Source organism: Mauremys reevesii, linkage group 1 (genome assembly GCF_016161935.1).
Source record: "Mauremys reevesii isolate NIE-2019 linkage group 1, ASM1616193v1, whole genome shotgun sequence".
Classification (NCBI taxonomy): Eukaryota; Metazoa; Chordata; order Testudines; family Geoemydidae; genus Mauremys; species Mauremys reevesii.
This window is the reverse complement of record NC_052623.1, coordinates 251495593-251512706: the sequence shown is the minus strand read 5'-3', so window position 1 is coordinate 251512706 and position 17114 is coordinate 251495593. Positions and strand designations below refer to the sequence as shown.

At 49.2% G+C, this 17114-nt stretch overlaps 1 protein-coding gene across 13 annotated transcripts in view; it reads right to left on the bottom strand.

Annotated features, from left to right (window-relative positions):
• The window catches only part of NINJ2 (ninjurin 2), an 86578-nt gene that overhangs the window by 48907 nt on the left and 20557 nt on the right, over nucleotides 1-17114 (bottom strand). The window contains exon 7 of one of the 13 annotated variants that reach the window (XR_005591276.1): nucleotides 13905-14039. The exons of the other annotated variants lie outside the window; for them this stretch is intronic. The gene's annotated coding sequence lies outside the window, so the exon portion shown is untranslated. Of the gene's footprint in view, nucleotides 1-13904; nucleotides 14040-17114 lie in introns of those variants that run through there. 13 annotated transcript variants of the gene reach the window in all.

Sequence of the window (17114 nt, the reverse complement as noted above, 5' to 3'; positions counted from 1 at the left end):
TGGGAACATCCTCTCTGACACTGAAATCACCGAGTGTCACACGATGGGAAAGTCAAGTGGAGGCGATAAAGCCTATCAAACACCAAATTGGGAAGATCAATGATGCCATAGTTGCCATTATGGAGGATAATGCTATGACAGGAATTGTTTGTGGGAGAACAGTGGCAGAGGGAAATGGAATCACTAGAAACATACATAACTTCAAATTTCTGTGTGGCTTAGTGTTGTGGCATGACATACTGTTTCAAATAAATGTTGTAGTTTCCAACTCCAAGGTGTTGACCTTGATATATATGGAGCAGTGGAACAACTGGACAAAGTAAAGTCATATCTACCGTCTTACCGGTCAGATGAGGGATTTCAAAACGTTCTGAAGAGTGCTAGAAAACGTTCTGAAGTTGGTAGAGAAACTTCACACTGAAGCTATTTTCCCACCCATTCAAGAATAGAAGAGTCACCGAAGAAGATGACATTTTGATTATGAGGCACGATCCCATGAGAGACCCCAAACAACAATTCAAAGTTGAATTCTTTAACCAGATGCTGCAATACAGTCAGTTGAAGAACGTTTCATGCAGCCCAAGGAACACAGCAGTATATTTGGGATGTTATATGATATTCCAAAACTCCTCACTATACCTGAAGAAGACCTACACCAGTAATGCAGGGCACTAGAGACAGCGTTGACACATGATGACATGCGCGATATTGATGCGAGTGATTTAGGTGATGAACTGAAAGCCCTTTCAAGATGCATTTCAGTAGGATCAACTCCAAAGGCTGTTCTGGAATATATGTGCACAAATAAGATGACCATCCTCTTTCCAAATGCTTTTGTTGCTCTGCGCATACTTCTAACACTTCCTGTAACAGTTGCCAGTGGAGAACACAGCTTCTCCAAGCTGAAGTTAATAAAAATGCATCTATGCTCCACAATGACACAGGAGAGGCTGGTTGGCCTTGCAACCATCTCAACAGAGCATGAGCTGGCCCAGACTGTGGATCATCAGCAGGAAGCAGTTCAAATCTTTGCAATCAAGAAGGTACAGAAAGCACCACTTTGATTATTCAAACAAATAAAAATGCCGGTGTTTACTATGCAGACAAGAAAAGTTACATTTGCTGTTCAGGCGTTTGAAAGTTAAGTGTTACTTAAAATTTTTGAACAAGGCATTTTAAGTTGTTAGTTCTCCTTTATTGGGGTAGGTAGCAGAGCAGTACCATGAGAGGAGTAGAACAGGAACAAGGCAGAATTGAGACCTTTTAAAGTTTTGGCCCAAGCGAGGGGGCATCATTTGAGCTCCCCACCTCAGGTGCCAAAATGTTGTGGGCTGGCCCTGGCTGCGTGAGTGAGTATAGCAAATGAGAACTTAGTGCAAGGCAGGGGGAAAGTCTGAGTTAAGGGAGCAAGTCCCTTTGAGCTGGGATGTCGAAGGGAATGTCTATCAACTAGAACATTATCATTACATAATACGCAATTCCTTGAAGTCTAGAAAGCACTTAAATTTCAGTCACCAAGGCAGGACAAAGGAAGCAAACAGGAACACCAGAAACTGGTATGCATTTGTTAATATATCTGATATCCATCCTCTATTGAGTCTGTACAAGGGGGACAGTTGGAGGGGAGCGTGCAAAACAAATGCCTCTGATCTCTGGTGAATTTCAGAACCAGAACCCAAATTTTGCAGCAAAAGCTAGTTATTAGAATTGGTTGAACAAAACTTTGGATCCAAATAACTTCTTGAATTTTTTGGGAGTAGGGGGTTGGGTGGGTGGGAAGAGAAGCGATAGGAAATCTGAATCTGGAGCAGACATTTTGCCTTAGGGCTATCTCAAGATCCTCAAAGAAGTCAGTACTCCTGCTCTCCTATTGCTCAATAGCACATCTAGTTAGATACACAAGTCCAGACACAAAGGCAGGGGAGGCAAAAGTGGCAGTAATTCCCCCACGGTTTGCTGTTTTGCAGTAATTCTCTTTGTCTCAGGGTCTCTACATCTCACAGTGTTGCATGTCCCATAAGCTTTACTTCCCATAAGTTGCACAGGGTCTCATGAAGCTGCTTTGTGCTGCCCTTCTCTCTCTCTCTCTCTCTCTCTCTCTCTCCCCCCCGCCCGCCCCCCCCCGTCACTCTCCCAAGCTAAAAATGCATGCAGTTTTGTTTCTTGTTGCTGTTACCATAGGCATCCTTCCATCATGTTGTCTATGGCATTCCTAAATATAGGAACACTTCTGCAGCGGAGATGATACTCCATCAGAGAAGGGGGTGTGGAAAGAAATTCCCTTCCCTCAGTAAATTAGAATATAATTTCCAATAATCCATCTTCCTAACTCTACATTCCTCCATAGATGCTGGACACCCCTGCTGGGAGGATATTTGTTTAGTAGAATTTTCACCCTTGTTTTCCTCTGTCCTTGAATCTGGCACCAAATATTCATGTATTTGTTGATCCTTCTGAAGAAGTCAAGCATATTCTGAAAAAAAATATTCTAAATAATTCTTTCCAAAGCCTATTTGAGGCTCTTAACTCTGCCAACCCTGTGTATTTAGCTGTTATTAAAAGGTTTGCCCCATTCTTCTTCCTATACATCTCCCTATTTACAGCTTTGCAAAATTAGCATGTACCAACCTGCCTAATACCTTCACCCCTGTGAAACAGCAGCCCTCATTCACCTAACATGGCCCTCTCTCTGTTCTCAGACTATGGTATATTAGTGCTGACTAGAAGTGCAAGAGGTACCCCAGGTGAAAATCAGACCAAAGGCTGCTCAGTAACTAATCTAATAGTCTCTCTGGACAAAAAGCTCTGGGACTATCTACAGAAGTCACAGAGGTATATTCTCCCTCCCCAGTGTATTGAGAGGAGAATAGGCCTAATGGTATACACATTATACTCCTGAGGGAACTCTGTGCCTAAAAATTATGTGCCAAAAATTAAAAATTATGCGCACAATATTTTAAAATTCTGAAAAATTCTGCAAATGTTATTTGTCAATAAATAAATGTGGCTCCTGCATGGCAGTGGGGAGCACAGGCCACTGGCAGCATTAAGGTGGGAGATCACCCTGAAGCCCCCACCTCCTCTGGTACCGAGACTCGGCAGTGAGGATGCACCCGACCCTGACACAGTGCAAGGGCTGGGCCTCCCCCAGAAACACCCTGGGGCCCCACCCCTCTGCCCCAGGCGCACCTGGTGTGGGTATGCATGCTCAGCCCAGCAGGATCCAAGTGTGGAGGGACTTAGTGTGGGGGGATACATGTGTAGGGTGAGAGGTTTCTGTGTGGGGAAATCTGGGTGCAGGTGGCTCAGTGGGAGATCTGGATGTAGAGGCTCCGGGTGCAGGGGCAATGGGACTCTGCAGAGGATCCAGGTGAAGGTAGCTGGGGCTCAGGAGAGGGGGATGGGTGTGGGGAGATGGGGCTCAGCAGGGGGTCAGTGAGGGTCCAGGTGCTGAGGGAGTGGGGCTTGATGGGGTGGGGATCCAGGTGCGGCTGGTTGGGGATCAGTGAGGGGCGGGGTCTGGGTCTGTGGGGGGAGACTCACTGTAGGGGTCCAGGTGTAGGGGGGTAGGGTTTGTCAGGTTGAGGGTTCTATGGGCCTTATTAATAGGGGAGCCTCAGCTGCTGCTGAGGGGACACTGCATGCCGGGCTCCCGCTTCCCCTTGCTATTCCCCTATCCCCTTTTCTTCTCCCATCCCCCTCCTCTCACTCCCACACAGGGGCGGCTCCAGGCCCCAGCATGCCAAGCGTGTGCTTGAGGCGGCATGCCGCAGGGGGCGCTCTGCCGGTCGCCGGGAGGGTGGCAGGCGGCTCCGGTGGACCTCCCACAGGCACGTCTGTGGGAGGTCCACGGGAGCTGCAGGACCGGCGAGCATTGAGCGCCCCCCGCGGCGTGCCGCCGTGCTTGGGGCGGCGAAATGGCTAGAGCTGCCCCTGCTCCCCTGTCCTATTCCATGCCCTTTCTTCCCCACTGTCTCTTCCCCTCACACCCACTTACCCAGCCCCACCGTGGGCACTCACTGTTGCACAGAATAGAAAACAGGAATGTTCTCCGCCCACAGAAAGGGAGCTCGACTGGCACTAGGACACAGGAGGCAGCATTCAGCTGCAGAGTCAGCGGAGCTGAGACACAGCCTCCTTCAGCTGAGCAGCTCTGCGCTTGCAGAAGGAGGTGGGGGGCAGTGGCATGTAACCCTGTTCGCCTCACCTCTGTTTGGAGGGGGTAATCCCCCCCAAAACTGTCCTCCTGGCAGGGGCAGCTCTAGGCACCAGCAAAACAAGCTGGTGCCTAGGCAAAAAAAAGGGGCGGCAAAAAAAGGCTGGGGCCTCAGCTCATCCTGCCGCTGCCGAGGAGAGCGCCGGCCCTGTCCCCGGGGGGGGGGGGGGGGGGGCGGGGCAGGGCGGGACCTGCGCGGGGCGGAGAGGGGGCGCTGCTCGGCGCGCCGGCGGCGGCGGACCTCCGCAGCGCTGACTGGCGCAGCCGCACCGCCCGCCCGCGGACCGCGAGCGGCGGCGGAGGTCCAGCAGCCCGAGGAGCCACCACCGCCGGTCCTGCAGTCAGCCCAGCGGCATGCACGGGGGGGCGCCTATGGGCTGGGTGGAGCTAAAGCCCCAGGAACATTCACAATCAGGGGCTCTGCTCACCAATATTTAGCTGCTGCTGCCGCTTTAAATAGCAGCCCCAGCCGGGGCGGGGCTGGGGGCTGGAGCCCTTGCAGCGGGGCAGAGCAGCCAATTTAAATCCGCGCGGCGGGGAGAATCAGGGGAGCCCAGGCTGCGCAGCAAGGCCAGCCCCAGCGGCGAGCCCAATCGGCTGCCCCGGCCGCTGCCGGCTGGAGAGAGAGCTGAGGCTGCCCCAGAGCGCTTTCAGAGAGGGCTTGCTGGGAATCAGCCGCGGCTGCCGGCAGCCCGCGCTCTGGGCTGCCTGCGGCCGCGGCCCCAGAGGGCTGCATCCAGCCGCCGGGGCCCCAGGGCCTTGGGCTGCAAGCCGCAGCCGCCTGACCATCCAGGGCGGGGCTGCCTGGCCGCTGCCTGGAACGCGCCCTTTGAGCCCTTCCTGGCTGCCCTGCCCTGCTGAGATTGAGAGGGCTCTGGGCTGGGAGGAGCCCGCCCTCCGAATCTCAGCAGTGGTGGCCCTCAGCCGGCTCCGGGCTGCCTGCGGGCGCGGGGAGCAGAGAGCCCTAAATGCCTGCCCCTCAAAGGGGGGAGCAGAGGGCTCCTGCAGCCTGGAGCCAGAGGGCCCAGAGGGCCCCCAAAGCAGCAGCCAGAGCCCAGAGGGCTCTGGGGGCAGAGAGAGGCAGAGGGAGCCCAGATGCCTTTGAATGGAGCCCCCGTGGCTCCTGATGGGCCCCTCCAGGGCAGCCCCCATGGCTGCCCAGCAGCTCCAGCCATTTGCCCCCCAGCCCCCCTGCCCATTGCCCCCCCCCGGACCCCTGCCCCCCCCCCCCCCCCCCCCCACCCCTATCCTGCACCCCACCCCCCCCCTCCCCCCCCACCACCACCCCCCTCCCCCCCCCCCCCTCCCCCCCCCTCCCCCTTCCCCCCCCCCCCTTCCCCCCAACCCCCCCCCTGACCTCCCCCCCACCACCCCGCCCCCCCACCCCTACCCCCACCCCCCCCCCCCCCCTGTCCCCCCCCTGCCTGCCTATCCCCTGTCCCCCTCCAACCCTTGCCCCCTTTGCCCCCCCCCCCCCCACAGCCCCTTGTCCCCCCCAACCCCCTAACCCCCTGGCCTTTCTGGCCCCTTTTCCCTCTTCTGCTCCACTTCTTTGTAGGGCAGGCACTGGCGGGGGGGCGGGGAGCATCGGGCCCGGGGCGGGGGAGGGCGGGACCACCGCCGCACCTGGCACCAAAAACCTGCCCCGCCGGCTCCGGCCGCGGGCCAGAGTCTCGCTGGCGGCCGGGGCCAAAGCCCTCAGCGCTGCCTCCTGGTGGCCCCCTCCCCCAGGGTGGCTTCCCTTTGCTTCCCTGCCATTTTCTGCAGGGAAACGCAGGAAATCTGCGGGGGGGGGGGTGTTTCCTGCGGGCAGTCCTGCAGAATCCCTCCAGGAGTAACACAAATCTTCCCAGAAGAAAGCTGTGATCAGTAAATCCCAGAATCCCTTCAGTCTTTGTATTTTCCCTGTGTTAAGGAGGACTTCCCTCCCGTAGGTGTCCTTCCTCAAGTAGTATCAGTGAATCTGCTTCAGAAGGTGTAAGGATTGGACAGGTAATAAGAAACTTTGTCTGGTTATCCCAGCAAAGTGTATGCAGGGAACAGAGTCTGTAAACAGTTGAAGTGGAACACAGCATACTGAGCTTCTCTAGCAGACTTACGCTTTGGACATGTATAGTGCCTTTCATTTGAAGATCACAAAACTCTTTATAAGTACATGCACACACACTTAGGGTATGTCTACCTTGGAATTGGACGTGTGGTTTGCAGTTCATGCAGGCATACCTGAGCTAGCTATAATTTAGCTAGCACTTCTGAAAATAGTGGCAAAGATGCGGCAGCACAAGCTGCACAGACCTGCCCAGAATCCTGGGTACCTATTGGTGTTGCTAGCCCATGCCAACATCTGTGCCACTGCATCTTCCCCCTGTTATTGGTATTTGTGCTAGCTATTAGAGCTATCTTTAAGCATGTCTATCCAAGTTGCAATCTGTCCTCTGATTATAATGTAGACGTACCCAAACATGCACACAGTAAATTGAGACACAAAACAATTAAGTGACATGATCAATGGCAGAGTATGGAGTAGAACCTAGGGCTCATTGCTCCCACTTTATGTTTTAACTCCAAGATAACAGTCCAAAACCATTTTAACCAGTCTGAGTTTAGCATGTGCATTTCCCTTTTTAATATGTCTGTGGCATTTAATAAAGTAAACAAAAGCAGAAGCCACTTTAGGGTGCAGGTACAATGATGTTGGGCACATTACTAATAGATAGACAGGATACTGCTTACTCTTAGCCCAGTGAGAAACCAATTCTCATCAGACAGGGAGAAAATAGAGGGAGTGAACCAGACAAGAAAGTGAATTACGCTCAGATAACAGTAAAGAGGGGTAGATTTCTCTCATACGTGCCCAAGTGGTGGTGCATCTCTTCTCCGCTTTTTGCCATTGGTTGTCATGGGTGTATTAGTCTGCTAGACAAACACCTTTCTCTGCAGCCAGCCAAGTGACTGAGTCAGCTTCTCCCATAGGAGATATAATGTTGCAGTTTATAGATTGTGGGAATGAGCCAACAGGAAATGATTTTAAATGACCTATTAAAATCAGCGTTGCCCCACCCGAGTTGTAAACACCTGAACTCACCAACACAGTGGTCCCACTCCCAGAGTTCTGAGACTCTTCCCCCATTACTAGTTCCCAGCGAATCACTGTTTTGACACTCAACTTGCACGAAGAGTGAATCTTATAATGCTGACTGAGCTCAGCAGCTCTGAAGTGTGCTTTGAGGTTCATCGCCAGAGATAGCTCAGCGGGCTGGTAATGGATTCCTGAGCCATTTAACTCTACATCACCAGCTGAAAATGGATTCAAGCCGGTAGTCACCAAGAGCTGTTGCTATCTGTTCTTCAGTGGCCTTTGTGAAATGAGTCCAGCCCCTAGTGGTTATTAGGAGCTCTGTGTAAAGATACAGACATAGAGCACTTCTGTAACATCATCCACAGCACAGTTGGTGCTAACTGTACCCTTTGTTGCAGCAGACTCAGACTAAATTAACCTCCCACTCTTGATAGAGTCCCTCCAGCTCAAGCTAGTGGCTGATTGGCAGGGTATCATGGGGAAGTCTGTGCTGTCCCTTTTCTGTGGATAGAGAATTTCAGTCTCCAAGTCTGCCCAACCCTCACCCCATGTCCCTGTTTTGTCATTTGTTGCCCCCTATATTTAGTAGTTTCCTCATCCTGTGGCTCATGCCACCTCCAAGGGAGGTGGGCCTTTTGTTCCTGTAGGCTCACACCCACCTTTACCAGAAGACAGACAGATTGCACCCTAGCCCTGTTTTTTCATTCTTTGTCTCGCTATTCAGTCAAGTTCTGAGGCCCTGCCCTCATTTGTGAAGGGGGTTTCTGTTGTTCTGGTGGGCTTTGCCCACCATTCCCAGGATTTAAATAGGCTGGCAGTTTTCACATGTAATCAATCCACTTCAGAGGCACTGACTTCCCCAGTTCCCGAGGGGTTCTTGACACCCACTCCACTCCAGGCCCCACTCCACCCTTTCCCCCAAATCCCCATCCTCACCCTGCCTCTTCCCACCCTGCCCCATTCTGCTCCCTCCACTGCCTCTTCTTGCTCCCACTCCTCCCCCCCCCCCCAGCGCCTCCTGAATGCTGCTGAACAACTGATTGGTTCCCGGTGGGCAGGAGGCGCTGAGAGGGAGAGGGAGGAGCTGATTGGTAGGACCTGCCAGCAGGCAGGAAGCACTTGGGGGGAAGGGTAGGAGCTAATCAATGGGGCTACCAGTGAGTGCCGAGCACCCACTCTGTTTTTCCTGTGGGTGCTCCAGCCCCAGAGCACCCATGGAGTTGGCGCCCATGATCCTCTTCACAATGTTTTTTAAAGGCTAAGCTGCTGAGCAGCTGAACAGCAAACACCACGGGGAGAACCACAGTTTGTGAGAGCTCCAAATTCCTTAGAAATATATGTGGAGCCACCATGTCAAAGCAAGAGCCTTTTGACAAAGCTCACCAGTGAGACTGAAATGATGTATATTCCTCAAGCAACTTTTTCACGATTACATACCAGAAATGGAGTCTGCCTAAGGAATCAGCCCAGCACCAGCTCCCAAGAATCTAGCACATGAAGATCAAGACAGAGGTCAAAGCTAGTCTGATCAAGAGAAAAAAGAAGTGGTGGTGTATTCTGTTTACTTGCAATACACTATTCAGTCACTAGCTGTTTCGCTGTGCTGTACAGAGTTCCAGACAGGGTGTGTGCCTGGTCAACAAACCAGAAAAATCTGCAGTTCATGTGTGGAAATCCCTTTCTTTGTGCCTGTATTTCTATCTTTTTCTTTATTAAATGCCTTCTGTTTAAGAAGGGCCATAGATTCCATGTATCACAAGTGGCATTTTATTGTAATCTGTGTTATCATAGCACCTCCAAGCCCCAGTCACATACCAGGACCCCATAGTGCTAAGTACAAACAGAACAGACAGTTCCTGCCCCAGAGGGTTTACAGTCTAATGTGTATGGCAAGAGACCATAGATGGGAGAGTACAAGGAAACAATTAGGCAATATCATCTGAATAAACAAGTGTAACCAGGCTGCCTAAGCAGTCCCCTCCTGTGGCCCATCATGGGGCAGCTCACCCAGCTGCAGGTTCCCAACAGTTAAGTATCGCTCCTCGCAGGTCCATTGCTATGGTGCTTTAGCCCTCTGCCTATGGCACACTTGAGTCCTGTCTCTTACCTAAACTCATCAATTTTAAGGCCAGAAGGGACCATCCTGATCATCTAGTCTGACTTCCTGTACGTGGCAGGCCAGAGAGCCTCACCTGCCCACACTTGCAATGGGCCCATAATCTCTGACTGGCTGAATGACTGAAGTCCTCAGATCATGATTTAAAGACCTCTTCTGGTGTATTAGGGTCCAACACGAAAGGAAAACCAGTGAACTCAAAATCAGGCTAGTCTCGGGATTCATTGGCAGACCTCACCCTTCTCCACAGAGCTTGTCTCAGTTAGTCCTTTTCTTATCAGTCTTCCTGAGTCTAGTTGTCCCATCCAGCAGGAAGCTTGTCCAGGTAGCAGTGTCTCAGGATCTTGGCCGAACCAGGCTTCCTTCATCAAGGACGAAGCAGAGCTGTGCACTCCTCCCTGTTCAGCCCTGAGCTGAGCTAGGTCTCCTCCTTTTAATGCCCCTCTCTATGCCTGACGTGTATTGCAGATGTAGCAGAGTTGGGCCAACAGACGCTCCTTAATCCTCTGGTTGCCAGAGTGAGCCTAGCTGCCTCATTAACCCCCTTGCTGCCCATGTGGGGCCTTTGTGCCCCATCACAGCAAGAGAGACACAGGGAAGGGATAAAACACACAAGCAGAGTGAACAATGTGGCAAATGTCATGTTAGTGCCACAATTATTAATTTTTGTTGGCTGTGTTTACATAGAAAGGGAAGGAGGGTGAGAGAGACAGGGAAGGGGAGGGATGGGCAAGAGGGGCCGGTCACTAGTGTGCAGTGAAGCTGAGGTGAAGAGACTGTGAGGGAGAGAGAGGGGGGCAAAGGAGGAGGGTTGGCGCAAACCCCAAATCAGCACAGGGCCTCTACCCACCATCCCAAGGGAGCCAGATGGTAAAATGATCAACAGTGAAATAAATGTGGTCAATTAAATAATCATCATTATGTTGTAGTGAGATGGATGGGGGCATTCCATGCCTTTTTAAATAGCTATATTTCATCTGTCTGCAGACTTGGGAAGATGGGACGGCATTGGTTATTCTTTGGAAGGTTTCCTGCCTTCCCAACTTGAGGCCTGATTCTCAGTTATATTAAGGCTTTGGAATTGCTCCCTGCAGAAACAGGGTTAAGCATGAATCTGGCCACAAAAAAGGTGCAAGACACACCTCTGTGCCTCTCCAATTTACTAAGGCTCTGTCTACACTACAGCTTATGTCGGCATAACTTACGTCGCTCAGGGGTGTGAATAAACCGCCCCCCTGAGTAACATAAGTTACACTGACATAGTGCTGTCCACACCGGTGCTTATGTCGGCGAGAGAGCGTCTCCTGCCACATAGCTACTGCCTCTCATGGAGGTGGTTTTATTATGCTGACCAGATGTATTGCAATGGTGCAGCTGCATTGCTGCAGCACTTTATCTGTAGACAAGCCCTACGTTTGCTTCCGAGCTGACTGGTAAAGCTTCTGCTACAGGTAGCAGAAGAGTGCTATGTTCAGCCTCTCATTGAGATCTTCAATTAATATTTCACTTTAAGTTTTGCAAGGTGCCCAGATACCATGGTGATGGATAAAAAAAAAAAAATTTTTTTTCAAAAACTGATGGTGTCACCAGGACCACCAAGTATTAATCAATCCGAGCCATGTGCCAAAGCTCAAAGCAGATTGCCTACTTGGTGCTACTGCTATATTTAAGAAAATCGATCACACTATACATTGTTTAAAACTCATGACTAGGTGAGAGAAGACCTGTCTTCCATTTCTGGTTCTGCCACTGACTTTCTGTGTGATCTTGGGAAAGTAATTTAATCCATCTGTGCCTCAGTTTATCCATCAATAAAATGGGGATAAAAAGACTTCCTACTTCATAAGGGAATTGTGAGGCCGAATTCATTGATGTTTTCAAAGAGCTTTGAGATCTTGGAATAGAAAGTGCTATGGAAGAGTAAAGCATCACTGTGTTATTGCCTGTGAATAGGAATCCTTTCAACACAAAGACACAGTATAGTGAGGGTGAGTACTTTCACTTTCATTTCTATTGAAGAAAAACAAGTCCTTTCAGAGGAATAAAGTTTGTGGTGAATTTGGGCTCTTTAAAAAAATGCTGTATTTGCGGTATCTGTATGCAAAGTAAAAAACCTGAAAATATCTTTAAATGGTGAAACCAAAACCCAACAACTTTTTTTCATGCTGTGATCACTCAAAAACAGCTGATGGGATTTCACAAAACTTTCCAGAATCAATTTACATTTGAGCTGAGAATACGCATGAGAAATTTCAACCCAAAGGGTTTTATTTTGGGGGGAACTTTATAAGTGCATGAATATAAGAGCTCAGGATAGAAATGCTTTTACAACCATAATTATAACATCACACAACTTCATTATGTAACATGACAGGGAATTATGACTTGCCCAGTGTACAAGCTGCAATGAGTTATAACTGTAGCCATTAATATGCAAATCTCTTGCAGCGTCCATGAGTGTATCCTTCTCCCAGGCAAAAAGAAACTAGTGTCAGATTTTTGTAGCCGTAGTTCACACACTCCTTATTACATAGTCCCAGCCTGGGGGCTATCCAAAATGATAGTGCTGGTGAGTGCTATGAGGTACAGATGATTCAGGAACATCCCATCCTTCCAGAGATGTTTTTATACACATTTGACTCCCAAGCCATATTTTCAGATGTGGACCCAATGGATATGCCACTAAAAACACCCCTGCACCCTTTGTACCAGCACAAATCCTGCACTTGTGGACATATCTCCATCTGTACATGATGGTATACACATAGGCAGATTTTTGCAGGCACTTTGTATAATAATAGTTAGCCCTTTGGTAGTGCTTTTTAGCTAAGGTTCTCAACATGCTTTACAAATATGAACTCTCAGGCTCTTCACTTCCCTGTGAGGCGGGTAAGTGATGTTATCACCATTTTACAGACAGGAAAGCAAGCCCTGACCAGTTTAACCAGACAACTTTGAAAATGTTGGCTTCAAGTTATGCCCCTACATCCAGAATCAAGCACCCAAACAAGTGGCCTGTTTTTTCAGAGTTTCTGAGCACCCTTGGCTCTCACTGGAGATCATGAGAGCTGCAGATTTGGTGGTCAGCTCCCTCTACTTCCTTTATTTAGGTGCCTAAATAGCAATCTTGGGGCCTTGCTGTGGGGCAAAATTTGAAAATTCTGGTCCAGATTGTTTGCTGAAATTAACACAATGGGTCTGATTTTTTTCTTGCCTTGCCCTTTCTGCCATCATTAACACCTGCGCAAAGTGGGGATAAAATGCTACAGAATCAGAATGATAGCTCATGACATCTACTTTGCACAGGTATGCATTTAGGTCATGGAGAATGAGAGCCAGCACCTCTCTTGAAGAGGCAGGTGTAGAAACCACAACTTCTGAGAAACGTCAGCAGTCTTTGGAGAGATTGTCTTACATCCCCTAGATCTAGTGGCTACTGCAGCAGATTTAGCCACTCTTTCAGAAGCTGTGAAAACTGGATAGGCCCAGCTCTAGCAGGGAAAGAAGCAAGAAGCACAAAAGCTGGTACTGAGGTAAAGGACTTAGAGACTTGCTGTCCATCTGAATATGTATTTCTAGAGCACCCATCAGCATACTGTCTAGGCACCTGAGATCCGACTAAGGGTAGAGAACAGGCACTAACACAGAGACTTGCACTGACAATTAGCCTGATTCTCAGTTGCACTAAGGTGACTTTACACCATTCTAACAGTGTAAAGAGGTATTAAAGTTGATGTAAATGACACCTACTATAAAAGGGGTCTTGGTGTAATTGAGACAGGCTCTAGTAAAAGGATTATGCACTCTCGGGGGCAGTTTGGGCATAAAAGTTTGGCTCACAGAAGAAGGACATGAAGAAAGATTAAGATAGTTAAATTCTTGTTTAAATTGTTGGGATGGCAGGGTAGGTGATGATTATTATATATTATTTGTATTACCATAGCATATAGATCCCTAGTTGGGAAGATGAATGGGTACCGTGTCTCAATTCTTAGGAACTGGGAGAACGTGGAAACTGAGAAGTCCAGACTGATGTAGACAATAAAATGCAGTTCTCGTTGGGGAAAGACATGGAAACCAATATGGAGTGTCATTCATAAGCATGGCCATACTGGGTCAGACCAAAGGTCCATCCAGCCCAGTATCCTGTCTGCCGACAGTGGCCAATGCCAGGTGCCCCAGAGGGAGTGAACCTAACAGGTAATGATCAAGTGATCTCTCTCCTGCCATCCATCTTCACCTTCTGACAAACAGAGGCTAGGGACACTATTCCTTACCCATCCTGGCTAATCTGCTTTGGTTTGTAAGTTACAAAGGACACATTTACTAGCAAAAACCATCAACTCTGGGGAAGACTTGTTTTATTTTATCCTGAGATCACAATTCATCATCTTAGCTGGACGATCAGGAAATCACCATAGCCATGCTTAGGCTTATGATTATATGCTGAACAAAACCCATTCTTCTATTCATACTGACTGGAACTGAATAACGAGGAGCCCAGTGGGGTTGCACCATTGGTCTCTGTATATGGAGGCAGGGGCTGCATGGTGGGCTAGCAGGAGCATGGAGGAGCTCTTAAGAGATACACTGAGGATGGAGGAGCCTGAGGAGAGCTGCTTTTCCATCTGGAAAAAAACAGATTCGGCTACACTCCATGCTGGTGCTGAGGGTGAGACCCCCTAAAGGCAGGGGTGGCCAACCTGTGGCTCCGGAGCCGCATGTGGCTCTTCAGAGGTTAATATGTGGCTCCTTGCATAGGCGCTGACTCCGGGGCTGGAGCTACAGATGCTAACTTTCCAATGTGCTGGGGTGTGCTCACTGCTCAACCCCTGGCTCTGCCCCAGGCCCTGCCCCCACTCCAACCCTTCCCCTGAGCCTGCCATGCCCTCACTCTTCCCCCTCCCCCATATAGCCTCCTGAGCATGCAAAACAGCTGATGGCAGGAGGCGCTGATCGGTGGGGCTGCTAGAGGGTGGGAGCTGACTTATTACTGTGGCTCTGTGGCAATGTATATTGGTAAATTCTGGCTGCTTCTCAGGCTCAGGTTGGCCACCCCTTCCCTAAAGGGGACTTTACCACAGGCTGGCCCTTAGTTCAGAGGCATGCAACTGTCCCCGTGATGTTAAGCAGAAATCAAGGGCTCATTCGCTGTTTGGTATTTGGACTGTCAGCCTTGTAATGTTCCTTCCTGTGAGCAGGTGCGGGAGTTCACAGGCCATGTGTTCTCCTTTGCCCCTTCTGAGGGAAGGGAGCTCCCAGGTGGCTTTGGACTGCCTCCCGCTTACCGTGTGCTGAGGCGGAGTCTCTAAAACTAAACAATAAAATACCAAAGGCCACTGACCTACAAAAGCTGCCAAACAAACCAGGATGGGCTGGAGGGAAGAGCACAGGGAAGAGGGGATGTTTTTGTCCCCATGCCTATTTACTCCGCCTGTCAGCTGACCTTGTTTTTCTAAGCTGCCCCTCATTCATGGTCATGGTGCAGCTGTGCAGACTTGCTGCCTCTTTCTGCATGAAAATGGTACCACTCAATGCAAAGGCCCTCGGCATCCCCATTCCTCTCCCCAAGAACCACATGGGTTTGTCTTGCCTCTTCAGCCACAGAGTGTCTCATCTCTCTTTCCATGCACCTGCTGTTTTTGTGGTTCTCCCAAGCTTTTCATCCCCCTCCACTACGTCCTCCTCCATTCTTGTGAGTTTTAACAACAGACAAAGAAAAACACTTATATTTTATTCTTAAAATGCTTTCATTCCCCAAACTCGTTGTGTCTCACCCTGCATGCTTCCAAACATTTCAGGGTCCCCCTGTCCACAGGAAGCACTGCTGACAAAGAATCATGTGTTTCCATCTCATTCATCCTATTGGCTGATTTTAGTATCAACACCGTAAAAGCAGCAAAGAGTCCTGTGGCACCTTATAGACTAACAGACGTATTGGAGCATGAGCTTTCGTGGGTGAATACCCACTTCGTCGGGTATCAACACCCTGTGCCACAACATCCACAAGCACTGCTTTTGCTCACCCTGGGGAATGTTGCAGCATTGGATATGATCCGTTGCTGGAATCCCCCTGGCTCAAGGCATTGTGATGACTCAGCCGCACCTTTGTCCTCTTTAGGGGTGGGGAAATTACTCCAGATTATTATACAATAAACTCCCAGAACCTTCACCTATTTCTAGTTCCAGAGTTGAACTAACTGTTTTTTGGTGGTTCTGAAATGTTCAGAAAAGGTTTTGTTCACTTCAGGATCCTGGCTGGGATAGGAGGACTTGTGAGGCAGTGAAAAAGCCTATTCTATGGAAGCAGATGATAGTATTTTTATATAATGAGCTCTGGCTGAGTGCTCAGAGCTGTACAAACATAGTGGGAGCAGGATAGGGCTCATGGGTCTGATACTGTAGAATGGGGACAAACTATACTTCTGCTCTAGTTTGTCATCTTGTGCCCCATATTGGTTAGAGCTGACAAGGAATCTTGCACCAGTCATTGTGCAAAGGGTTCACAAAAACTCTTTGGTGCATATATTATATGTTTGTACAGTGCCTGATCTGGCTGAAGTCTCTAGGCAGTACTGCAATATATATATTTAATAACCATAAAGAAGGGTGTTCTAAGAAGGCACCCACAACCTCCTGAGAGAGCCTGTTGGCGCATGAATTTCAGATTTAAGGGATTAAATTTATCCCTGAGGTAACTCCATTGACTTCAGTAGAGTTACCCTAAGGACGGATTTGGCACCTGAAGGCACTCTGAGGGGTAGGTTACCTTTTAGAAACCTACATAGATACAATGTGTGGATCTTCATCCAAACCCTGTGAGGCTTGCTCATCACTAGCCCTTCCCATTGCACAGAGAGGGACATTGCTTATGTAACAGCTACACCTGCTCACTCCTCCACTCAGGCAGGCCAAGGGTCAGACTTCACTACCAGCATGGCTTAAGTTTAAGAATCTTCAGGATCTGTTTCCTCTCACTTGAGTAATTTACAGCATGGCAAGTGACCTTCACAGGCACTGGAGGGAAAGTTCACTGTACCTGAGGGAAAGTTCACGGTACCATTTGTGTTGAGTCATTGACTTTTTCCTCCTCTAATACTGGTCCTAGTAGTAGCAGGAATTATGCTAATCTTACCCATGAGTGATGCCATGGATTATTCAAACTGTTGCTTGGCAGCACAGAGTAAACATAACATCTTGTTTTCATGTACAGTAGCACTCTCATCACAAACTAAGCTTCATAAACTAATCTTCAAACTTGACACAGGATATCCACTCCATCCACCCCTAGGGTTAAGTGGAGTGGTTGTTTAACAGCACACAGTAGCCTTATACAACAGTTAAGGACTGGAAGTCAAAAGTCTGTTTCCAGCAGAAACTGCAGAGGCAGTTTAGGAAGGAGAATATAATTACCCCTGTTGCACTTTGGCCAGAACAGCATGGCCAGATCCCCAAGTCATGTAAATTCACAAAACTCCATTGATTTGAGTAGGGCTATGCTAATTTACACCAGCTGAGGGTCTGGCCCAATATATCTTCCAAAGAATGCTATGGATTCTATGATGCCCACAAATGATCAGAAGTCCCACCTACTGTAACATTAAACACCACTCCCTCTTGCAGTTAGGTATCCTCGAGGATCTCCCATCATATTACAGTGCCAAAACACCTCCACTTAGCATGTGGGAGGTGACAAAACAAGA